Source organism: Lissotriton helveticus, chromosome 6 (assembly GCF_964261635.1).
Source record: "Lissotriton helveticus chromosome 6, aLisHel1.1, whole genome shotgun sequence".
NCBI lineage: Eukaryota > Metazoa > Chordata > Amphibia > Caudata > Salamandridae > Lissotriton > Lissotriton helveticus.
In genome coordinates, this window is record NC_136067.1 from 662,661,286 (window position 1) to 662,687,553 (window position 26,268).

Genomic DNA, 26,268 nt, shown 5'->3' on the forward strand with positions numbered 1-26,268 from the left:
GGACTTTCAGCCTTAAATTATTTTGTGACAAAGTCCAGCAGAAAAGATGGAAACCCAGCAACCAACCTGATAGATTTCTGTCTTGTCCCTAGAGACTGGGCCCTTTTTATCTCTGAGGGGAAAGATGCAGGGGTCACAGTAGTCTTGGTGCTGTATAAACTTGACAAAAATCAATTTAGGCTCCAGTGTTACTTCCATCATGGGGGCAAGAAACCCACCCACATGACTTTGGTTTAGCCATGAGGGGGAGGTGCCACAAAATCCCTTCTGAGGGGATGGTGGGGACACCACAGTGGAACAGTAAGTTAGATGGGATACCACATCCCTTAATATGTCTCCCACAGCCTACTTGGTGATGATACTGCCATAATTACCATTTTTGCCATTTTTCGGGGCAAGTGTGGAACAAAGATACAAAGCTTTCGACCCCCCCAGAGACTTCTTTGTAGTAGTCCGTTATGCCAAGTTCCCCTACATTAAAGGCCCCACCTTGTTCTTGTACAAGAACCTCGCAGGTATCAGTGGTGAAGAGAATGGAAGGGGCAGTCCCCGGTGAACGTAAAGGCTCCCTCTGGCCAGCCTCAGAGCATTCTTTGACCACACTTCCCCTCCCTGCTCTGATTGTGGCTATCAGCTCCACTACCCCTTCCTCCTGGCCTCAATATACACTCTGCCACTAAGAAAGGTGAAAACTAACACTTAAGAGTTACAGAGATTCAAAGGCAACAAATACTCAAGAACTTCAGTTGTCAACTACCAATTCCGGCAATTTCCAACAACTTCAGAAGTTCTGATAGAAGTTCTGACAGCTCCGGCAATTGCCTTGGTTAGTTGCCTAAACTGGGTGTCCTAAATATTCCTGGTAAAATTGATGAAAATAGCAGAGGTAAAACCATAAAGTAACACAGCATATAAACAGGCAAAGGTGAATAACAGAGAGCACCAATCCCAGCGTGCATTAAAAAATCTAGGAGGGTGCACAGGTGGTGCTCTCAGAACACCCCGCACCTGCTCTAGAGAGGCTGCCTCCGGGCCCTGGTCTATCAACACTGTAAATGCCTAACGCGTTCCACCTCTCTTCTTCCAGACATTCAGTGCTGACATTAAATGCTGCACTCCCTGTAACAAACAGCACTCTAGTGCACTCTGCTACAGCACCCACCTGATGCAGCTAATGCCGCCTTCAGCACCCTGTATGGGCGAGAGGTGTGGGGACATGAAGGTGCGGCACACTCACGGGTCCCACACTGTCCCCACCATCCACATGGGCTCAACAATGCCCTTGCGTCTCCATCTGCGAAGCCTGTGGTCACGATGCCGATGGAAAAAGCAGGGTAATGGGCAGTGTGGTAGACAGGATGGCAACAGGGTGAGTAAACTCCCCCCACCCAACCAGTACATCACTGTAGCATGTATCACCCTATGACACTTTGCAGTGTATACAGCTTAAAACACTGGCTGGTGGGCCAGTGTGCAGATTTATAGTGCACAGTAGTCACACAGGGGCAGATTTACAATTACTGGTGCATCCCTGCAAATTAGCTGGGATGCGCCAGTAATTGTGCGCCGCAGCTCCGTCACCCATGATGTGCAGCATTTACAATTGAGCAAATTAACCTTTGGATTGACTAAACATTGATCAATTCGCTTAGTGAAATATATTTCTTTATCAAATTTATTTCCATCTCCTTTTGAACGTGACTTTATCCTTTAAAACTTTCGATGAAACACAATGCAAAGATTGAATATTTGCTGCATAATAATGGTGCAATGTATATATAATGTGTATAGAATGAATTGTTGCTTTTATGTATAATGTCATCAATTATGTTTATGTGTAATGTCTAAATGTAATGTTTTTCTCATGCTAATTAATGTCTATTGAACAAATGAAAAAGTAAAAAAGTAAAGGGTATAAATAAACTATACCGAACAAATCTAGGAATAAGACTGATTTGTTGCTCAAATCTTTGAGCTCTAAAAAACGAACTGTAGGGCCAGCACCTTGTTTTTCAAAAAGTACTATATGGTGCAGCTGACCCTACGTCCCAGGACCTACCTTCTTATTTTTACAAAGCATTTACAATGCGGCGCACCATGGGGCCAAAACGGCACAGATACGTCACGCATCTGTGCCGTAAAGGCGGCGCATTGCTGGAGCTGCGCCGTACGCGCGACGCAGCTCCAGCAAGGCTCCGGGGGGCCCTATTCTTTCAATGCTGCCTCAAGCCTTACGCCTGCTTCAAGCAGGCGGAGGGTTTTGAGGCAGCATTGGCCTAAAAGTGACTAAGAGAAATCTTGTAGATTTCACTCAGCCACTTTTAGGAGGCGTTCCTGCTCAGGAACGCCCCTCTGCGCAGGAACGCCCCCTCTGCGCAGGAACGCCTCCTTATGGCGCAGGGCTTTACAACATGACGCATCTCCCAGATGCGTCACGTTGTTAATACCCCGCACCATGGTGCATCTTTTGCGCCATCACTGCGTCACAAAAGTGACGCAACGGCGGCGCAAAAGAGGCTCAAGGGGCTTGTAAATATGCCCCACGGTTCGCAGCTCATAAAGGCACAGGTGGACTGCAAACCTCCCATATCATGCCACCTCTCAGGCCACTCACTGCAGAATCGGAGTTCATTTAGTGATCGTTGAGAGTACCAGACACAGGACCTCAGCAATATAGCAAGCAATGAAGGTAAGGCTCTCAAGGGAAACAATGGGTGCCGCCACAGTCTGTCTCAAAGCTCCTCAAAGCTGCGAACTGTGGTGCCGCCGGTCAATGGTCTTTGAACCGAGGCTCAACCCTCATTCCTTCAGCACATCTCAGCATCTCCTTGCGGCACGTCTCAAATAGCATTTCCACCTCCCACAGCACATCTCCAATAGAGTCTGTATCTCTATACTGTCTCTTTCTACCAATGCAGGTTCTTGGAGCACACGTATGTAGATTTTACAAACATTTTTGCATTGGGTTAGCATCCCAAAAGTGACGCTAATCAGCACAAAATGCTTTTTACCAATTTACAAAGCAGCGCTCTCATTCAACCCCTCATGACGTTTGACGCGAAACCCTATCTACAAACAATTGTAGACAGGATTTAGCACCAAATGGTAATGCCATCTGAAAGGAGGCATTAAGAGGAGACATTTTTTCATTTCTCCTTTCTTTTCATACTTTGTATACATGCAGCACTATGCAGCACACATACAAAGGTGGAAAAGTGTTTGAACATATCTATGCATAGTATTTTGCACAGGAAGGGTACCCTTCCTATACAAAAGCTATGCTATACTCAGGCCAGAACCCTAGCGCTTTTGTGCTAAGGTGAGTGCGTGGCGTTTGGCAGCTGAAATCAGCACTGGTTCTAGGGAAAGGGGAGGATAATGCCATATCTCTGTAGATATGGGGCTCTCCTACTCCCTTCTGTCACACAATGCATCTCAGCCTCTTTGGGGGCTGCGCTGCGTGCATTTTTTGAAAACCTGGTCAGCAATGTGTTACTCAACTAGCCTAGGTGGAGTTCATATTCCAGCTGTCAGAGATAGCTTTGAAACACAATTATTTCATGTTAAAAATAAATTCTAACTTTAAACTAAAGGCGTTCATTTGGACCATGTTTTGCCAGGACATAGCTAAACTAGTGGAAGTTAAGGACCAGACCATATCCGCTCCAGAGAATCTATATTAGAACAACATCAGTGTCTGGCACCAGTATATAGATGATATGTTTTTGATTTGGTAGAGACCAAATGAGGAATTGGAATCATTTACTGGATGACTGATTGCCCAAAGCATGCACCTCAGGTTTACATGCAGTCACTGTAACATTGAAATTAATTACCTTGACCTGCTAGTAAAACACAAGGACAGAACCACATTGACAACCTTGTATCAGAATCCCACTGATAGGAATTCCTTGTTGTTATACAATAGCTATAATTCTAGGGCCCTACATGACAATCTGCCTTTTGGACAGTTCCTGCACATATGAAGAAGCTGCATAAACAAAGAGGACTACTAAAAAGAATCATCTATTTCAAGAGGTAAATTGCTGGAGATGGATTACCCTAACAGAATAATTGAATGGTTATGAGGTTTAACCATGTCAGCAATCAGATTCAAAAGATCATCAAGGCACAATGGAGATTTCTTGAGGACATCAATAATGGCAGTCCCATGTTCGTATTCAAATATCATGGGTAGATCAAAGATTCTGTGGTCTAGGTACACAGAGAGCAGTCCTCATGGAGAAGGTTTTGCACCAATTGTAGGAACTTTAGATTTGGCAATTGCACCACATGTGAGGTTACTTATACCACAAAGTATTTGAAGGAGGAAAATATGCCTTACAAACTCACTGACCATTCAAACTGTAACAGGTATAATGTTGTACATGCCATTATGTGTTTGGTAAAAGATTGAATATAAGCTACACGACCTAAATGATTAAACACTGTGTCAGCCAACACTGTAATGGGGCTCCCCTCATTAAACATTAACTGGAGTTTGGGCATATAGGACACCAGTTGTAGTGGAAAGTTGTCAAAGTAGCCAAATTGATTCCCGCAGGTGTTTCGCAGTCTATGGGGAGATGCTGGCAGAGGAGAGAGGTCTTGGGCAAAGAGCTTAGTATTGATAGTGGTGCTGGAAAATGGCGAAAGGCACTCTCATTTTTGGAAATGTAATTATTGGGATGGCTGCGATGGCATGGACAGCAAGGTGCATATCTTTTGTGTCAGATCAGAGCTCCCTTTACCCACTTCTTGAAGCTACAGATGATGACATTTTTGGCACAACTTGGATAGGCATCTTTATCAGCATCTGCCTTTTTGTCTGGTTTGTAGTGGCCGTAATGGGAGTTATGAAGTCTACCTATAGGATACTCTTGGTGTATCCGATTCTCATGATTATCACATACTGCTTTGAAGTGGCATCTTCCATTACGTCTGCAACACTGCATGACTTTTTTATTCAGAACTTCTTCCTGAAGCAGATGTTGGAGATGTACCAGAACCCCAACCCAATCAACAATAGCCAGGCTATTAAATCTGATGGTGTTGCAAAGACTTGGTATCTGTCTAGGTAGTGATTTTAACATTAGGATTTCAAGCAATAACAAACTAGATAGGGATTCCCATACCAATAAACGCCCATGTAACAGGGGGGTAGAGTTGTTGGACTACTTGTCCAACCATAATTTAACAATTGTATTGGAAATTGCAGCTGTACCCCATAAAGATAATCTTATTGTACCAACATATGGAGGGCTAGGTTGTGCTTCTATTATTGATCATGTGTTTATATCTGCTGCATTGGAAGACTGTTTGTTAAAGGCTGAGGTCATACCTACTTCCTTGGGCGATCACAATCCCATTGTTACAACACTAAGAGTCACCCCTAGGTCAGTATTTGTAAATGAATGTGGGGCCAGTAACTTAGTGCCCTCCACTGACAATCTAAGACTGGCTGGCGAGAGGTCGACATTAATGATCTATTCCCTAGAATGATAAAAACTCACTCACCACTTATTGATATTTGCATGTCAGCATGCGATCATAACCCTGTGGTTATTAACACCTTTTCTCAACTCTGTGGGGGTATTAAACAAATGATATCCAGACCGATAATGGAGCCCAATCGGGGTATACGGTGGTTCAATATTGCGTGCTCTAGAGCAAACATAGAGCTCCGCGAGGCCCTTGTGACAAGCCCAAGGGACCCAGCACATGTGAAGTCCCTGAGGCATCAATATAAGTGTATCACGAAACAGAGGAAAGACGAGGTTTTAAAAGAATGATGGGATAACCTTGCCTGTGCCGCTAGACTCAATAAAGGGCGTGGTGTCTGGTCAGCAGTTAAGGACATGAGATCTGTAGGCCTTATGTTAACACCAATAAGCTGTACCATTACTAGCGAATCCTGGGTATCCCATTTCTCAAAGATCTGTCAAGCAACGTCACGGAATGAGGATTTATATAACTACTGAGCTGCCTCAAGGATTGAGATATTCGTGTCAGAAGTTGAGGATGCTATATATTAAAGGTTGGGCAATAAAGCTCCTGGTCCTGACGGGCTAATGATAGATGTTATCAAAAATAAACCTGAATTCTGGGCGCCCCTTTTACTTAATGTTTTTAATTACTTAACTGCGGCTTCAATTCCCAGCACATGGTCGACTAGTATTATTGTTCCTATTTTTAAAAAAGGCGACTGTTCCAACCCTAGCTGCTACAGACCAATCTCCCTGATTGATAATATGTTAAAAATCCTTAGGAGGATCCTGTTTAACAAGATTAGGTCCTGGGCTGAAGAGGAACACATTTTAAATTCTTGTCAGTTAGGTTTCAGAAGTAAAATAGGCACAGTCGAACAGTGCCTAAACCTTAACCTGATCATTGGTAAATATACCGTAGCACGGAAATCCCCTATCTATCTAGCCTTCGTGGACCTCACTTCAGCCTTTGATTTTGTTAACAGGTCACATCTCTAGTCGATTTCACTTTCTGGCGTATCTACATAGGGATTTGAAAGCCCGGGTGCGAATGGTTAAGGCGGGAAGGTTTCTGAGGACATCATTATTGGCAGAGGGGTCAGGTAGGTGTGCATACTAGCCCCACTCCTATTTATCCTATATATCAATGATTTGCATGACTCCCTGAGTAAGCTTACCAATGAAGTCCTTGTCAATAATGGTGGTATCCTACCCGCCTTATTATATGCGGATGATGCGGTCCTAATGGGCCACACACCAAACGCACTACGTATTTTAGTACATGGCTTTGTGGATTTTATGTCCACCTTAGATCTCCGTACAAATTTTAACAAATCCTTTTTATTGGCATGCGATCCAAAAAAGCACCTTGTTAACTTTATTTCCATAGGTAACCAAAGTTTACATCGCACTTGTACTTTTCTGTACCTGGGGCTGGTATTTTCAGTCACTGGTTCCTGGACTGACCATGTGGCACATAGTAGGAGAATGTTTGCTAAAGCAATCTGTCCTGTCACTTCCCCAACCCAAAAAGGTTTAGGTGGTACTAGCTAGCGCTAAAATCTTTAAATCACAATGTATCCCTCCTGCTAATTATGGTGCGGATGTTCACAAGTTGCAGCGGCATACAAAGTAAGGAAAATAGATTCTTCAGGAAATTGCTGGGGGCCCTAATCACCTCATCACAGTACATCTGTCACAGGGAGTTAAAACTGACATATATTGAGGATTACATCAGGGCTCGGCCAGCTACATTCCGACTTAAAATCTGGCAGAATCCGGCAGCAACCCTCACTAGAAATATAATTTCCGACTGCCTTAAATATGAAAAGTATGTAACACAAATTGCCCGAACTACAAAATCTCCACAAGCTTCTTGAGAGGGAACGATCAATTTATTGTGATCACCCTCGACACTTTACTTAGTGTCAATGTTTTTTTAAAATCTTTTTCAAGTTATAGCAAGCTACTTGACAGAAAACGAACAATACATTAAATATTTACACAGCTATAAATACTTTGTACATACATAAAAAGCTAAATCTTTACACAATACAAAAAAGAAAATTCCTTGCATCAAACATTACAAAAAAACTAAGAATACATGGCAAACAACATTAGAACAAACATTACAATCAAAAAATGAGAAAAATATAGAGAAAACCAATCCAAGGGGAAATTATAAGCAAGTGAATGGCTCTTAAACAAATCAATACTGGACCAGCCGGTCCTAGTATCGTGAAGATGACATTTTATTCCACCCTATGAAAGTGCCGACGCGTTTCGAGATCAGGCACAATGTCGCTGATCTCTCATCAGGGCTGTTTTATTCTTTGTATCAAACTTGTTTGTAAGTAGAGCAGGGCATTAAGACGTAAAGGGGTTTCAAACCAATTATTTTAAGCGTGGCCAGGCAGGACAACCTTGCTATTGTCGACTGCCGCCAACCGGCGTACTTATATGTAGTCTACCACCATGCGGATAAGCTCCTTAATGGTGTGATTAAAGTTTTCTCACCAGTGGCGTGCTGTTATTTCAGAGCAGGACGGCCAATTGAGAGCATTTTTTCAAAACATTTTCAGAAATTTAAAAGGGAACAGAAATACACCATTAAGGAGCTTATCCGTATGGTGGTAGACTACATATAAGTACGCCGGTTGGATTGGTTTTCTCTATATTTTTCTCATTTTTTGATTGTAATGTTTGTTCTAAAGTATTTATAGCTGTGTAAATATTTAATGTGTCGAGGGTGATCACAATAAATTGATTGTTCCCTCTCAAGAAGCTTGTGGAGATTTTGTGGTTCAGGCAATTGGTGTTACATATTTTATAAAGGGTCTAGCCCCCACCACTTGTTTATGGACCTATCCCCTTTTGTTCATTAAATGTGAAAAGGGCATGGATATAGTATGGCTCGCTGCTCTAAGGGAAAGCCTAAATAGTGTAAACCTTGAGCACACTTTTTTAAACCCAAGTTACACGGGTAGAGTAAGTAAAAAATTGCTTCAAGAGGCGCTATATGATAAGTATAACAGGATAAGATACGAAGAAGAGCACCTGAAATCTTCAATAGCAAGGTATATGTCCTCAGATGATGTACGATGGCCGCCATCTCACTTGCCATCTAGTTACCTTCTAAAGAATACTCGCCATTGTGAAAGAGACCTCTTGTTCCGCCTAAGGGCAGGTACTATGAAATACATGCTTTGTTTTCCCTTGGGGTTTAATGTTAAGCTTGATCAAATGCTATGCCCATGTGATAACTATAGCAAAAATACAATGTTACATTTAGTATTTTTCTGTAATTTTTTATCAAATGTACACAAAAATGTTTTTAATTCCTTTTTTTAAGGAAACCGCAATTATTGATTACAAAGCAGCCTACAGGGAAATCCTCAAATTGGAGGACGATGCTCTGGTTTTCCGCATAGGTTCTTTTTTTTAAAGCAGCAGTTTGTTCACACACCTCCATGTGCACTCAATGATGGCTGATTTTTATTGAGTCTCTTGTTGCTTTAAATTAAAATTTGGATGAGTTGTAAAATACTTGGATGTCTACGTTTGTTGACTCATCCATATTTATAATTTATGAGGATGTTTATGCATACATTGCACATGTTATTTTCTTTCTTTGGGAAATACATGCAATTGAAGCACTTTATAGTGTATATATGGAAAATAATGCAGTTTGGAGTTATATTGCACTGTCATTCTGCTACCCCTTACTAATATATTATTGTACGGAAGTTGCCTTTCATAATGCTGCTGTTTTTATTTACTTGTGTTTTTAATTATTTTATGTATACTTATCTTTTTGACCTATGCTTTTATGGATTCACTCTGCATCCGAATAAAGATTAATTGAATTGAATTGAAAGACTTGGAATCATCTTATGCTGTTTAATCAGTGTTGTGGTGTGAATGGCCATTCAGACTGACAGAACTACCCTTCTACTTTCAGGACGGCGAACAGTGATGCACACTTCCCTTGGCCATGACAGTGCTGCGTGATGGCGCTGATATAGTACGCGAAGATAGCCACTCTAAGATGGCGCTGATATAGCGCACGATGTATTACAAGTGAAATAACTAGACAAAGATGGCGCCTACACTTCAGGACTACAAATAGCCATTCAAAGATGGCGCTGATGTAGCACGCGAAGATTTACCAATGGGTTTCCAAGATATACGGTGAGTGGAATGGGCAATAGATACTCATATTGCAGCAAGATTTAAATATAAAATAAGGATAAGACTCTTATTGTCGTTACCTTTGCTTCATAGAACTATGGACCAGAACTAACTAATATTTACGGGACCTGTGACAAGGCATAAACTACAGGTAAAAATATCGAAAATAAGATCTGATATAACTAATCTGCTACAGTTTGATTAGAACTATTAATTAAAATAGAGTGACAATCGATTTTAGTTATTGATAAAATTGTCTAATTTTGTTGCTTTATAATAAATGCCCGCTACGAAGGGACATTAGGATTTAACTATCAGGCTACACCTGATCTAGTAAGAGGTGAATGTAAGCTATGTTGAAAATATAATACTTCTCAGTAGGATAAATGTACTGTAATATTAACCACTTAGAACTGATAGTAAAATTAGATTAAACTGACACATAACTTATTACTTTAGAAGTACGAACGCAGGATAAGGATACTCAAATACCGAGACGCTAACGATACCGTGCTACCGAACTGTCCACTTCTTACTAAAAGGTGAGCAAGTGTGATATAACGTGAAATGCACTATATCATTTACTAGAATAGAATTTGGGCAGTGGCTCATGACAGGGGATATGTTGTTGTTTGCTATTACAGTCATAACGCCTCATAGGAAACAGTGGACAGAACCCCACGAATATGATTTAAACAGGATTTATACTGGTATGTTAAATTTACAATATATGGAATTCCTATTTTGCAATTACCTTCAGGTTCTTCCACTGATTATACTGATCTGTTTAGATTTACTTTTATTTCTATACTGTATCGCACTTTGGTGAATCTAGTTTTTTGCTTGGTAATAGGGTCTACAAATGATGACTTTACTATACCCCACAAATTCTTGGTGATCTTCTCTTGAAGATTAATTTATTAATATGAAAAATATATAAGTAACATTCTGTTACATACTGTAATTATTTACAGCCCTGAAGAAGTCTTAATGTCCAAGACGGTCTAGACGAAACACGTGTTGGCTGTTATATTGAAATTATTTTGGAAGAAGAATACTGTTTTGGTTTGGATGAAGAAAAGTATATGAATAAAGAATAAGAAAAAGTGAAGAAGAAGAATACAGATTTGTGGACTTTAATTGACATTTTGAATGCTCGGTGGATCATTGGTAACTGGTCAGACCACATATGTGGTCCTATTTGAAGCTGAGGCAACAGGCTCATATCTATCTGGAGCACCAAGTACTTTGTTATTAGAGAACTACTTCCCTAAATTTGCTGTGCACTCTAAGAAACTGTTGCCAAATGTGTGTTGTTCTTTTTTTTAAAGCAGCAGTTTGTTCACACACCTCCATGTGCACTCAATGATGGCTGATTTTTATTGAGTCTCTTGTTGCTTTAAATTAAAATTTGGATGAGTTGTAAAATACTTGGATGTCTACGTTTGTTGACTCATCCATATTTATAATTTATGAGGATGTTTATGCATACATTGCACATGTTATTTTCTTTCTTTGGGAAATACATGAAATTGAAGCACTTTATAGTGTATATATGGAAAATAATGCAGTTTGGAGTTATATTGCACTGTCATTCTGCTACCCCTTACTAATATATTATTATACGGAAGTTGCCTTTCATAATGCTGCTGTTTTTATTTACTTGTGTTTTTAATTATTTTATGTATACTTATCTTTTTGACCTATGCTTTTATGGATTCACTCTGCATCCGAATAAATATTAATTGAATTGAATTGAAAGACTTGGAATCATCTTATGCTGTTTAATCAGTGTTGTGGTGTGAATGGCCATTCAGACTGACAGAACTACCCTTCTACTTTCAGGACGGCGAACAGTGATGCACACTTCCCTTGGCCATGACAGTGCTGCGTGATGGATGCTCTAAAACAGCTATTTGATTTGAATGGCTGCAAGCTCAAGATTACAACAATGTGGGATTCTATGATCAAATTGCTGGTGAACTGATGCGCCAAGCCTCGGGTGTTGCCTGGTTTGGGTTTGCTATTCTGTGCTGGACTTCTGCATACTCCTTGGAAGCATGTTCTACTGGGGAAGGATTGAATACTAAAAGTGTTGGGCCAGTTTCTATTTCTCAAAGATAATAGGACTGCCTTTTTGTCTTGGATACCTAAACTAATATGGAGGACAAGCCCTAACCAATATAAAGAAGAATGCCTGTTCCCTCTGGATTATTGGTCCTTGGGACAATTCTGGGAAGGAAGGCTGCCCTAACAAGTACCTCTTCAGGATGTGTAGCTTATGTCTTGTTCCCAGTCTTTGTATTGCATGCCCCATCTTGTGACCTCTATGAAGGAGCTAATGTATGTAATGCACTTGTTTTGCAAGTAACCTCACATACTTTAGTTATGCAATCCTGAAAAGAGGTACATCTGATCGGACTGTTGCTCTCACGAAAGATTGTAAAGTATTGGAGAGATTTTAGAACTCCTCAACTGTATTGTATTGTATGTGGTACTTATAAAGCACATGCTGTCACCCTACGGGTATCCTGGCGCTTTAGATTTTACACCATCATCCTCAGATGGAAGGACGTGAGCACGAGGAACAACTCTCCTGTGAAGCACAGGTTTGTAGCTATATTTCTTTGAGAGAACTGTAAATTTTGAGTAAAACACCTTGGTGGTAGTGGCACTTGTCACTATCTGTAAAATATCTGCACGATTGTTTTAAAGAGTGTGTATTGACTCACTGGTTGATTCCCGCAGTCCCTTGATAAACTTTTAGAAATTGTTCTCTATCTTTCAAAGCGGCCAAAGCCTGGAATTCTCTCCCTCTTGAACTGAGCAGTACTCACGATCCATGCCTGTTCAAGAATAGACTAAAAACCCTGCTGTTTATTTAATCGGTAATCTCTCTCAGTTCCCTACTGTTTTCTAGTATGGCTCTTGCCCCGGGACACTAATGAGTAGCCGTACGCACTATAAATCACTGTACCACAACATAACATAATATAACAAATATATATTTTAATTGTGCATTAAAGCCTAATGTTTAGCATTGATAGTTTAACATGGATTCCAGTCGTAGTAACATCTCCACTCTACAGACAAGGATTGAATGACACTGGATAGAACAATAAAAAATGCCAGAGCTGAGGCTCAACAATATGGATAAAGTGAGAACCATGGCAAACATGCATCCACCTTGTACCTGAATAGCTGCTACCCCCGGGCCCTACAAGACAATTTGTCATTTGGACAATTCCTGCGTATCCGCGGAAGCTGCATGAACAGAGAGGACTATATTAAAGAAGCATCTATTTTAAGAGACAAACTCCTGGAGAGTTACTACCCGAGTAGAATAATTCACACATAGGTATTAATAGAGCTTGGTGTGTGCTTTCACTAAGGCACTGAATGTACTGCACTTATTGGCTTGAGGCAAAGATAATTCTGAATGCAGCATGACTGAGTTGGCTATGGTGGCAAGCCAATGGTCATGATTATAGGCCTGATCTATTTATTAGGAAATGTTATGATAAAGGCACTGTGCCTGATAAATGTATTTTGAGAAGTATATATTAGTGTTAATAGGTATTTTGGTGTGACTTGGTTTTACTCTATATTATAGCCCATAAATAGGTACAGATTACTGTAGTAGACAAGGGTTTAGAGGTTGACTACCCATCCTAACAAATCCAGGGGGGTTTCCTATGATGATTCTTGTTAGGGCCTGTTGAGCGGAGCTTTAGATAGTTTTGCAAGCTGTATTTTTCCCCACTGCTTGTAATTTTAGAAGCATATGCATGATGGTTGCCAGTTTATGGGTAATTGAATAGGCCTGTGTTTGGTAAAGCATAAAGCCAATGTTAAAGGGTAAAGTCTTCATTACTTCATTGGGAAATGCATGACAGATTTCATAGGTTTGATCTGTTTAATATGAAATGTTATGACAAGTCCAGTAGGCCTGACCTATTGATTGTAAAAAGCATGTGATAAAAATAAGAGGATTTTAAAGAAGGATGGGTTTGGATTACACTCTGCTAAAGCCTATAGGTAGGTAATTTGCTACATGCAGTTTCACAGATTACTGCAGAAGGCAAGGGTTTTGGTGTTGTTGCTCTACCCAAACAAACTGTCGCTATAGAAGATATGCACCACAATAATCCTTATTCAGCTATTTTAGGAGATTGTGTGTTTTGCTTTGCCAGCTGTAATTTTGTGTACATTGTACATTTATATCTGTATGCCAGATAGTTGAACTTGCGCTTAGAATAATGGTCTTCAGTTGGTTATGATGACAAGTCAATGATAAAGATTGTATCCCTGGGTGTTTATTGTGAAATCTTATGAGAAAGGCAGTAGGCCTGAAAAGCATATGTTAAAGTCAATATGCATTTAAGGGTGGATTGTTATTACTCTGAATTAAAGTGTACAAATAGGTTTTGTGTTACATGGAATTTTATAGATTGCCTTTATAAATATTTTGGTGTTTGTTACCCATCTAACAAATCATAAGCATAGAAGATTTTCACTTTAAGAATCCTTGTTAAGCCCTGTTAGGAGAGATACTATTTTGCTTTGCCAGCCGTAATCTTGTATATAATCTCAATTTTATGACTGTATGCCTGATGGTTACCTTGTGGAAAATCTTATTCTCAGTACAGTAGGCCTAAATTGGTTATGCTGACCAGCCAATAATAACAGCTGTAGAGCTGATTGGTGTGCAGGTAAATATTATGTCTGATGTCATTGATCTAACTGGTTTATTATAAACAATTATCACAAAGACAGTAAACATGACTCATTCATTGTGAAAAGCATATGGTAAGGCCAATAGTCCTCTAACAGTGCATTGTTGTCATATTATGCTACAGGCCGTAGAAAGGTATTTGGTCACAAGTCATCTTACAGATCACCATTGTAGGCAAAGGTAATGGTGGTGGTCACTCCCTCTGAAAAACCCTGGGAGAGGAATTTCAATTATGATTCTTGGTAGGCCCTATGGAGAGGGGCTCTAAGTTGTTTTGTGAACTGTGTTATGATAAAGTAAGTATGTCTGACCTACTTATTCCGAAAAGTATGTGTTCAAGTCAAATAACTTTTTTGGGTGGTTTGTTATTACACTGTGATGAAACTTGAACACATGGATTTTGTCCCTGACAGTTTGCTGTAGTATGCAAGGGTTTTGGTGCTGGTTAACTACAAATGGGAATAGACGATTTGCACTCTATTGTTTTGATAACCGTATTTTGTACATGTTTGTAATTTTATTACTGTATACCTGATGGTATCCTTGATGAAAATCTTGTGAACCAACACAGTAAGTCTGAGTTGCTCAAAGTTACAAGCCAATAATGAAGCTTATAGGTTTGATTGTTTATACAGAAAAGATATGATAAAGGTCTGACATAGTGATTGTGAAAAGCATATATTAAAGTCTATAGGCATTTACGAGTAGATTATTATTACTCTGTATTACAGCCTACAGATGGGTATTTTGTTACATTGTATCTCGCAGGCTTTCATGGTAGGCAAACATTTTGCTGCTTGTCACTCCATCTGACAAACTGTGGATATAGAAGTGTCAGAATCCTTAGAAGAGATAGCATTTTGCTTTGCCTTTGCTTTGCCAATTATTATTTTGTATACTATGACATTTTATGGCTATATCTGATGTTTGCTTTGTGGGAAAGCCTACGGTCAGTACAGAAAGACTCAGTTGGTTATAGTGATAAGCCAGTGAGAACAGCTACTGGACTGATTAGTTTACTAGGAAGAATATTTCTGTTACCATAGGTATGATTTGTTTATTATTAAAGATTATAACAAACACTTTTGGTTTGACATGTTGACCGTCAAAACCATGTGTTAAAATCAACAGTCATTTAAGGGTGGCATTTTATTTTTCTGTATTAAATACTACAGATATCAATTCTAATATGCAAAATGTAAAATTACCTTTGTAAGAAATAGTTTTGGTGTTCGTTACTGCAGCTGAAAAGAACTTGTAGGGAGACGATTTACACTGTAATAATTCTTGCTAGAACCTCATCCTAGATGTCTGCCAGGATCTTATAAGGCACTTGGGTATGCTACGTTCTGCTATTGATCTGTCTGTCATGTACACTCTGCTTTCATTTATGACAGTGAACTACATTGGGTAGTGGTTCAGCCTGCATTTGTCATTGGCTATCTTGCCCTGTGAATGATGGCATTTTCTGGTCAGGTGTATACATTCACCTGAAAATGAGTGCGCTTCAGTATCAGAGTTGATGGGAAAGTCCTTTAGTTTTTATTTTTCTCCTTTTATAGTTGCCCTTTCATCTCTTTGCTTCTCTTCTTTTTATTTTAATGTTTCTTACATGAATACTACAGCTTTCAAGACTGTGCTGATTGGGTTGCTTTCCTGCCGCTCATTTCATCTGCAATTTGCCACATTGCACTTGGCTAATTCCTCGAGACCAGGAAGGCTGTTGTCATTGGTGTATCATTGATTACCATTCCAAGATGGTCAACACATTGGTTCTATATGTGGTGGCGATGCTTGAACTTTAAAATATCTATACACTGTTTGCACTACATTTGCAATACATTTGCAAAACAGACACCTGCTGCTTTGGTTACTTTTGTTATTGCAAACATATGCCTACCTGATGATCAGTGGTTATCAACACTGAAATTGCCCTGACCAAAATAGAAGAATTTGTATGAGACTAGACAGCCCCTCAGCTACGTTAAGCAGTGACATTTTCCCAGGCTCTTTAGAAAACTCCCTTCCTGCTATTTCTGCTGCTATACCTACCCAGCCTACTACATAGGGATTACTGAAAGTCTCCTTTCACTGCCTCACAAAAGGAATAAGTAGGGCCCCCTAATAAAGTAGAGAGGAGCCTTGCCAGATGATATCCTTTGACAGCGCTTCTAACCCTCAGTTCCTTCCAGTTGAAGCCCCAAGTGCCTTAATGCCAACTTCTGTCTGTCCAGAGCGCTTCATTGATGACTGCTGTACTAAATTTGTAATTGAAAGTTTAAAAACCATAGAGTCAAAGATGTATGCTTTTTCACAGCAGATATGGCAGTCACTTCATAATGATTTATCTTCATCTTTCATCATTGCAGTCAATTCTCCTCCACCCATTGCTTTACCTAACCCATACAATAAAACTTTGCCTCAAGACTCCAGGAGCCCCTTACCAAACAAGGGCCACATTCACTCTGCTTCCTTGGCTCCTGGGCTACACAGACCGATTGAACTGCACAGACTGCATAGTATCCAGGCAGCTTGAAGGAGAAAGTCATTAAGATCCCATCGAAACCTCTCAGAGCAGAACAAAATGCGAGGGGGGCTACCCTGAACCCTAGTTGTGTTATCAATAATCTTTCTCCGGCAGCCTGCCCCTAAATTGCAGTCCTTATTGGTGTAGCCCCACTTGGTCATAACCAGGGGTATTCTGACAGGGAGATATTTCTTTGAAAAGGGTTGGTTGGATTGGGGCCATCCTGCGGATATTGACAGTGACTACATTATTCCAAACTTTACATCTCACCTGGTACAGAACTTATTATACACGCCTGCGTGAAAAGTACCAGAGGGTGGAAATATAGTCCTCATTCAGCGAGATTTTATACCCTTTCAATTCATAACATCAGCGTAATCACTGTGTCTAAACCACATTGTTCTAATTGTGCAATGGAAAAAATCTCAATGTACCCAGTGATTTCTGCCCGGTGTACGACCGAACCAACTCCACACATACACCCATTTAGTTCTGTGGAGAGGTTCTCTGTATCAGTTGGCTATTTTGGAGCCTTACCTGATTGCTGTCAAGTAGACTGACTTCCTGACTTCTCGAAGGAGTCATCCCCTATCGACAAGCCCAACTAGGAACAAAAAAGAAGTAGTCCTTTAGATACAACTATAAATCATGCCTTTTCCCTTTTGAGTTGGACTGTTGAGGCCTCATGGCCAAGATAAACAATCCTGTCCAGCCTGCTTTTATTGATAAATATGATTTTATAGCACTTCAAGAAACTTGGGTCACTAGTCCCTTTCTCTGGTTTGTTTCACTTATTATTCCTTCCCCGCAATTTCCTCCCGTTAAGGCAAGTCCTCTCTATCTGGATTTGTTTGGATCTTAACATAAATGTTCTTGCTTTTGACACCCACAGCTCCACTTTCCAAGCCCTTCTTATCAAAGACAAACTGAGTTTTATGTTACTTTTTCTTTTTTCTTTAAATATATTTTTATTGTTTTTCTTTGACACAAGATACACATATACATATAACAATAAGAACAATTTGCTGTTTCGTTTGGCATACATAAATTATCTAAAAGCGTTATATAGATGGTTATTGAAAGGCTGTTCAGGTGGCCTTATGGGCAGGCGGCTTTTATGGCTAGGTTGCAATGGACCCCTTATCTTTCGGTCCTCTGCCTAGTTATAACATATAACGTGAAACATATAACATACAAGCGTTTGGCAGCTGGTTGTGGATCGAACACTGTGGATGGGTTTAGCTGTTTTTGCTTTTTTCGCAGCTGTCTAGGTTGGTTTGTACGGGTCTAGGAAGCTATCTAGAGATGACCACATCTCTCTGTTGGGCTTTCTCCAAGGTGTGTATCTTAGTGCAGTGGTGTCGGCTCCTCTTAGGTATGTCACCCAATTCAGCCACCCTTTGAAAGTGGCCTTGGTGGTGTTTTTCCACTTGGTTAGCACTGTTTTTGCTGCACTAGTTGGGAGGAAGTCGAGAAGGTTTCTGTCTCGTTGTGAGGTAACGTCCGTGTTGTAGTGTGCTGTGGTTATAGTGCCAAATTCTTGTTTCAGGGTGCAGCCTAGGACCTTGTTAGTAAAGTCGAACACCTTCCTCCAGAATTTGCTGACCTTGTTGCAATAGAAGAGGAGGTGGACTAGGTCTCCTTTTTCTTTTCCACAGTTCCAGCAGCTGTCATTCTCTCTCAGACCTAGCTTCTCTAGTCGCACTGGTGTCCGGAGACTCTGTCAAAGGCCTTTTCTGCGTCAAGTGTGATTGTGACTGCCGAGTTGTATGAATTCGATCAGTGTTTGATGTCTTATGTTGTCACTTGACATTCGAGTTTTCATGTATCCTACCTGTGTGTTCTCTATGAGCTGTGGTTGTATTCTGTTGAGTCTTGTTGCTAGCATCTTGGCGTATATTTTGCAGTCTAGATTTATGAGTTATATTGGCCGGTAGTTTTTCGGCCATTGTGGGTCTTTCCCTTCCTTGGGGATGACTATGATGTTGACCTGCGACATCGTCTCTGTTACTACTCCTTCTCCCCCGCAGTGATTAAAAACTTTCGTAAGGATCTAGCTGGTCTTGGAAGGATTTGTAGAATGGTGCTGTGTATCCGTCTGGTCCTGGGGCTTTTTTGTCTTTTAGGGCCTTAATGGCTGTCCTAACTTCGAGAGTTTTGATGTCTTGATACTTGATGCAGCAGACAGAATTTTGTTTGTGCTAGTACCAGTGATATCATGTTACGTGTTGGGGACCTGCACATGGTATGTAATTCTTGTTCTGTGAGTTTCGAGCCTATCTGTGTTTCCCAGTAGCCTGTACTTTTAGCGTTGAGCTTTGAGTATGCTGGGTGGAGGAGTTTGTACAGGTGAGAAACGTGGTGGTCGGTATTGTTTATGTTTTCCATTTATTGGAATATTGAGGGAGTCAGCCTGTTTAGTTTTGCTTTTGTGACTGCCGATTTAATAGCCAGGAAATTGTATAGCTCTATGTCTGGGAGGGCGTGCTTTTCCTTCATGTTGTTGAACGTGAGGTGCATGCCCTTCTCCTCCAGCTTAGCTGGGTGCGAAAGGCCTAATTGTTTCCATGTTGTTATGTCTAGGGGTCTGCCTCTGTATATGATTTTTGGATTTGCCCAGAGTGCAACCCACAGTGAGTTTTTGATGGTAATCTCTAACTTTTGATCTACCTTCAGAAGGGCCTGTTTCAATAACTTGAATATCGGGTTCCCTTTTAGTGACTGTTTGTTGGTGGTGAGGAGGGTTAGTGGGTCAGTATTGTTACGGATGGCTCTCTCTAGTAATAGCCAGGTAGGAGTGTATTGCTGATTTTGGAGTACCCAGTGCATCCCCTGCCTGGCCACAAAGGCAGTCTGGAAGGTTCTCAGGTCTGCTACGTTAAGGCCCCCTTGTTCTTTCCTCAATCTCAGTTTCGGGAGGCATATTCTCGGCTTTTTGTCTCTCCAGATGAATTTGTTAAGTATTTGGTCTATTTTTTTGTGGAAGTCGTCTGTTAGTGCTAGGGGAAGCATGCTGACTAGGTAGTTGACAATTGGGGTGATCATCGTTTTAACTGTTTCTATTCTTCCCCACCATGTGATAAACTTGGGCAACCAGTTTTCCAGCAGCCCTTTTATCTTGTCTAGGGTGTTCTTCTCGTTTTGTTCGAGGATGATTCTTAGGGTCCTCCCAAAATTGATTCCTAGGTATTTGACAGATCCCGTTTGCCTAGCTAGCCCTGAGTCTCCCATTACCTCTTTAGTTGTGTGTATATTCAGTGGCATACATTCTGATTTATCTTGTGTTTAATTTGTAACTCGAGTGAGATACGTAGGTGTTGATGGTGTGCATGAGAGCCGGTATGGACTTGGCAGGATCTTCTGTTGTAATTAGTAAGTCGTCCAGCTAGTTTGGCTGTTGTGTTGTTGATGGTTATGCCAGCAAAGTTCTTATTTGCTAGGATGTCCCTGATCAGTGGCTCTAGTGCTAATAGGAACCACAGTGGGGATAGTGGGCAGCCTTGTCTAGTCCCTCTTTGGAGGTTAAAAGGGGTCGAGGTCGTACCGTTGATAGCAATCTGTGCTTTGGGATTTTTGTAAAGGGCCATGTCCTTCTTTGTGAAATTGTCACCCAGGTTGTATGCCTGCATGCATTTCTCTAGGAAGTGCCAGGAGACTCTGTTGAAGGCCTTTTCTGCATCAAGTGTGATTGTGACTGCTGAGTTGTATGAATTCGATCAGTGTTTGATGTCTTGTGTTGTCACTTGACATTCGAGTTTTCATGTATCCTACCTGTGTGTTCCCTATGAGCTGTGGTAGTATTCTGTTGATTCTTGTTGCTAGGATATTGGCGTATATTTTGCAGTCTAGATTTATGAGTTATATTGGCCAGTAGTTTTTCGGCCATTGTGGGTCTTTCCCTTCCTTGGGGATGACTATGATGTTGCCCTGCGACATCGTCTCTGTTACTACTCCTTCTCCCCCGCAGTGATTAAAAACTTTCGAAAGGATCTAGCTGGTCTTGGAAGGATTTGTAGAATGGTGCTGTGTATCCATCTGGTCCTGGGGCTTTTTTGTATTTTAGGGCCTTAATGGCTGTCCTAACTTCGAGAGTTTTGATGTCTTGGCCTAGCGCCAGCGCTTCTTCTGTCGATATCTTTGGTACGTTTAGGTTCTCAAGGTAGGTTTTTGTCCCCTCTGTATCTAGGTTATCGTCTTTATTGTAGAGTTCTTTGTAGAATTCCATGAAGGTGTGTAGGATGTCCTTGTGACGGGTGTGTGTTTTACTGTTAGAGTCTGTGATTGATGTCATGTAGTGTTGCCTTTGCTTGTGCTTAAGGTATGACGCTAGGGTTTTCCCCGCTTTGTTGGCTTCGCATAGGTTGATTTGTTTATATTTTTTTATCCATAGCCCCGCCCGTTCGCTAAGGATTCTGTTGAATTCGTATTTTCTCTTTGTGAGTTCTGTCAGTATGTGTTGGTTTGTGGTGTCTCCGATGTGTCGTGTTTCTAGCAGTTTGATGTCTTTTTCTAGCTGTGACAGCTGGGCCTTCGCCTCCCTGTCCCTCCTGGACTTGATTTCTATTAGTACGCCTCTGATGGTTGCTTTGAGGGCCTCTCACAGTGTTTTGGGGTCTACGTCCGGTGTATCATTGTCCTTGATGTAGTCATCTATGGCTTTCTGGATTCTGCTCTTATCTTCTTGTTTGGCGATGGTAGTGAATTTGAGTCGCCATCTTCGAGTTGTATGTTCATTATGTCTCCCTGTAAGGTGTAGGCTAATGCAGGCATGGTCTGATATTGTTCTGGCAGCAATGTCTGTGTGTTCTATTAGGTGCGTGTGGGTTACTGAGATGAGAATGTAGTCTATTCTGCTGTATGAGTTGTGTGGGTTCGAATAGAAGGTGTAGTCTCTGGTGTCGGGGTGCTGTAGTCGCCACAGGTTCACTAAGTTGAATCTATTGCATAAGTTTGTTAACGTCTTATGGGATACCGGGGTACCTGCTTGTGTTTTGCCTATCTAGGGTTTGGTCTAGCGCCATGTTGAAGTCGCCCTCCACAACCGTCATGTTATGTGAACTGTAGGTCTCTATTTCCTTAGCTACCCCCTCCCAGAATGGTGTGTCGTCGGTGTTTGGTGCATAAATGTTTGTCACTAGTATTGTCTCCTCACCTCTTTTCAGCTGCGTGATCAGTAGTCTCCCTTCGTTATCTTGCTGCACATTCTCGATGGTTATGTTTGATTTACTATTGGTCAGGGTAATGACCCCTCTCTTTTTACCCACCGCCGGTGAGCAGGCGACCTGACCTATCCATCTAGCTTTAAGCTTGCTTGCTTCAACTGTGGAGAGTTTTGTTTCTTGCAGCAACATAATGTCCCCCCTAGTCTTAGCTAAGTAGTCTAGTACCTTTTTCCTCTTGATAGGGTGGTTAAGACCTTTAACCTTGAGGGAGATGATCTTAAGGTCTGTTGACAGTGTCTTGTTATTAGACTGCGTCATTTTTAATACTGCATTGGGCTAAGCTTTTTCTGGCAGTGGCTAACCTATCCCTGACAGTTCTGTGCAGTGAGTTAGCTGCGTGTTTAGGATCTGGTTTTCTCAGTGTTGTTGGCAGTCTATCTAGTATATTTGTATTGGCAGCGGCGAAGACTATGACAGGACGTACACAATGAACAAGACATACATGACAAACAGGTTGAACACCCCCACCCCTCTTTCATTTTCCTCCTCCCATCCCACCCTCTCCATCCCCCCTCCCCCTCTCACTACGACTTTGTGCTGTGGGAGTGCGACAGCAAGGTCCCACCCGCCCCGTCTTGACCCCGGGATATTAGGGTTAAGATAGTTAACAGCATTCTGACATAAATTCTCAATCTGGTATAGTTAAAGGATATATTGATCAGTGATACAGTAATGATTCTTTTGAGGTAGATTTTGTTGCAAGTCTTTGCCATGGAAAGTCTTTTATCTGAGGGAGCTTTAGGAACCTATTTCCTTCGACCATGTGTGAGTTCGGTGAGGCACTTCTTTTGGTCGATGGGGCTGAAGCTTACATGTCCTGTGTGGGTGGACCTTTAAGGTAAAGGGACAGTTCTCTTGGATACTCGAAGTTTGTATGACCCCCTTGTTGTTTATTCGGAATTTTGTGGGACCTGTGAAGGAAAAGATGATGTTTTCTTTTCTCAGCTTGTCTCTCTGGGCTAGAAAGCCCTTTCTAATATCAACTGTTGTTTTAGAGTAGGCCTGCGTGAAGATGATCTTGTGTCCGTTCCATAGCAGATTAGGGTTCTTCCTCACTACTCCAAAGATGGCGTATGTTTGGTGCGAGTGAATAGGTTTGCATATTATTGGTCTGGGACAGGCTCTACCCGTTTGCCTGCTAGCCAGGACTCTGTACGCCTTGTCTAGTTCGAAAGGGCTGTCAAACTTGAGTTTTGTCAGGTCGGGTATAAGGTTCTGAATGAGCGTAACACATGATCCGGCTTTGTCTTCCTCTCCTTCAGGTATCCCTAGGATTCTTATGTTACGTTTTCTGTTGCGATCTTCGAACTCAGCTGCTTGTCTGCATAGTTCGGCCGTTGCCTTGCGATGTTGCCTATGGCCTTCCCTGTGAGTTGGGATCTGTCCTCTATGTCGCTCACTCTTTGTTCCACCGCTTCTAGCTTGTTGTTGGTTGAGTGGATGTCTGCCCTTATTGCTGCAAGTTCCAGTTGTATCGTATCTGTTGGTTTTTTTTTTGGACTTTGCTAGATCGTGTACTTCAGCTAGCTTTTTGAGGATACTGTCCAATGTGCTACTGATGTCCGCTTTTTGTTTGATCGGGGATTCCGCATTGCTCTCCAGTCTGTTTTTCTTTTGCTGTTGTGCAAGTTTATCTTCTCTTCCTGCCATTTTCTTCAGCTCTTTTTATGCCCCGTTGAGGTGCCACGTCTGTTGTCGCGGTCTGCGTACTCTTCGTGCTTCGACCTCCTTTGCCTCCTTTGTTTCCTTCACGACCATATGCTAGCTGGACCTCTCAGCAGCTTTCGACACCGTCTGCCACCGCACCCTGAAACAGCGCCTCAGCAACACAGGAATCCAAGGAGCGGCCCTGGAGTGGATCATCTCATTCCTCGCCGGAAGAACCCAGAGTGTCCGCCTCCCCCCGTTCCGATCCGCGGCCACCGAAGTCATCTGCGGCGTCCCGCAAGGATCCTCACTCAGCCCAACCCTCTTCAACGTCTACATGAGCCTTCTCGCAGCCATCGCCCGCCGACACAACCTCAACATCATCTCCTACGCCAACGACACCCAGCTGATCCTCTCCCTCACCAACGACCCCACCACCGCCAAAAGCAACCTCCAGGAAGGAATGGGAGACGTCGCAGAATGGATGAAGATCAGCCGTCTGAAACCGAACTCAGACAAGACGGAAGTCCTCATCCTCGGACCATCTCCCTCCGCGTGGGACGACTCCTGGTGGCCCCCCGCCCTGGGCAGCGTACCCAGACCATCGGACCACGCACGCAACCTGGGCTTCATCCTGGACTCCTCCCTCACGATGACTAAGCAAGTGAACGCAGTCTCATCATCCTGCTTCAACACCCTGCGCATGCTCCGTAAGATCTTCCGATGGGTCCCCACAGAAACCAGGAATACGGGCACCCAGGCCCTCGTCACCAGCCGTCTGGACTACGGGAACACCCTCTACACTGGAACCACAGCCAAACTCCAGAAAAGACTCCAGCGCATTCAGAACGCCTCAGCACGACTCATCCTGGACATCCCTCGCCGCAGACACATCTCTGCCCACCTGAAAGACCTGCACTGGCTCCCCGTCAACAAGATGATCACGTTCAGACTCACACAAGGCTCTCCACGACATGGGCCCGAAGTACCTCAACAGCCGCCTCTCTTTCTACACACCCACCCGCCAGCTCCGATCCGCCAGCCTCGCCCTCGCCTCCGTCCCACGAATTCGGAAGTCCACCGTCGGAGGGAGATCCTTCTCCTACCTGGCAGCCAAGACATGGAACTCCCTCCCCACTCACCTACGGCTGACCCTGGATCACCTCTCCTTCAGGAAACAACTCAAGACCTGGCTGTTCGAGCAATAGTGACCCCCCCCCCCTCAGCGCCTTGAGACCCTTACGGGTGAGTAGCGCGCTAAACAAATTCTTGTGATTGATTGATTGACAGGAAAATGCTGACAGCATATGATAATAAATGGAATGAGCTAGGGCAGGATATTGCAGCTGTCAACCTAGTTCACTTGGTTCAGCTGTTTGCAGGGGGCAGACACACCTTGCCATCTTTTAGAGGGAATGGCCTGGCTTCAGTTATAGATTATATATTTGCCACAAGATCTCATACTTTATTTCTTTCATAATGCTTTAGCCATAGTGGGGGACTTCCCTATGCTTAGGGTCAAAAAGATAGATACAATTCCTTCACCTTTGCAGCCCTTCAGTGATGGTCTTAGGCATTTCTGTCATCGGAAGCACCCTGGGGTTACCCTCAGCTCCCTCTTGCAGAAACACCTAGTCATATTTTTTTATTCTTTGGCTGCTGAGCGTGGTTAAGTCATGCTAGCTCACAATGAAGCATTATGTGTGTGCACCAAAACAGTCTGCTTTAACCAACGCAAGAAGGGCAGGATGGCCCTAGATGATTTGATTAGCAATGATCTTGATCCAGCGCAAACCCAATAATTTGGACAGGGACAAACATTCAATCCTCTCATTTACTGTGGCCCATACACATACACCCAGCATCCTTGTTGCGCCGGAGTCAAGTTTGTGATTTCCTTACCAGATCATATGTCCCTAATTCAATAGTTGAGGATTTCCACAAATTCACATATAATCATCATGTATCAATTCTTCATCTACTTGATCGATGGATCAATTAGTTGAATAATTGAAGGTAAATAGTCCTTTCAAATCATTGACATGCGCAAATAACCACAAACTTTCGTTGTAAATTATAAAATTTTATCTAACTCAATGCATTAATTTGGAAAACACCTCATGAGAGAGAGCACAATCTAATAATCATCTAGCAAATATTCAATCTCAACAAATACATTTGTCGCATGGAGGGGATAGATGAAGAGACATCCGACAATAGGCATCAAATCAAATTCTAATTTCTGGAAAATAGATGAAGAGACAAAGCACAAAATGAAATCACAAGTTATCAAAGATGCCAACCCAAGGAAATAAGAACGAGGAAAACCACCACCCCCTCCTAGCTAGCGATAGGTGACCCCTGAACAAAGTGTCAGGGATCAAAGTCTTAGGATCAGGATAAGGATAGAACTGGATCAACTAGACTTCTCTGCAACCCGACAATCAGCAACGCACCCTC

The 26,268-nt window shown here is 42.1% G+C and overlaps 1 pseudogene; it reads left to right on the forward strand.

The window, feature by feature from the left end:
* Positions 1-4,646: 4,646 nt before the first annotated feature.
* Positions 4,647-11,767, forward strand: LOC144762438 (uroplakin-1b pseudogene; annotated as a pseudogene).
* Positions 11,768-26,268: the final 14,501 nt, after the last annotated feature.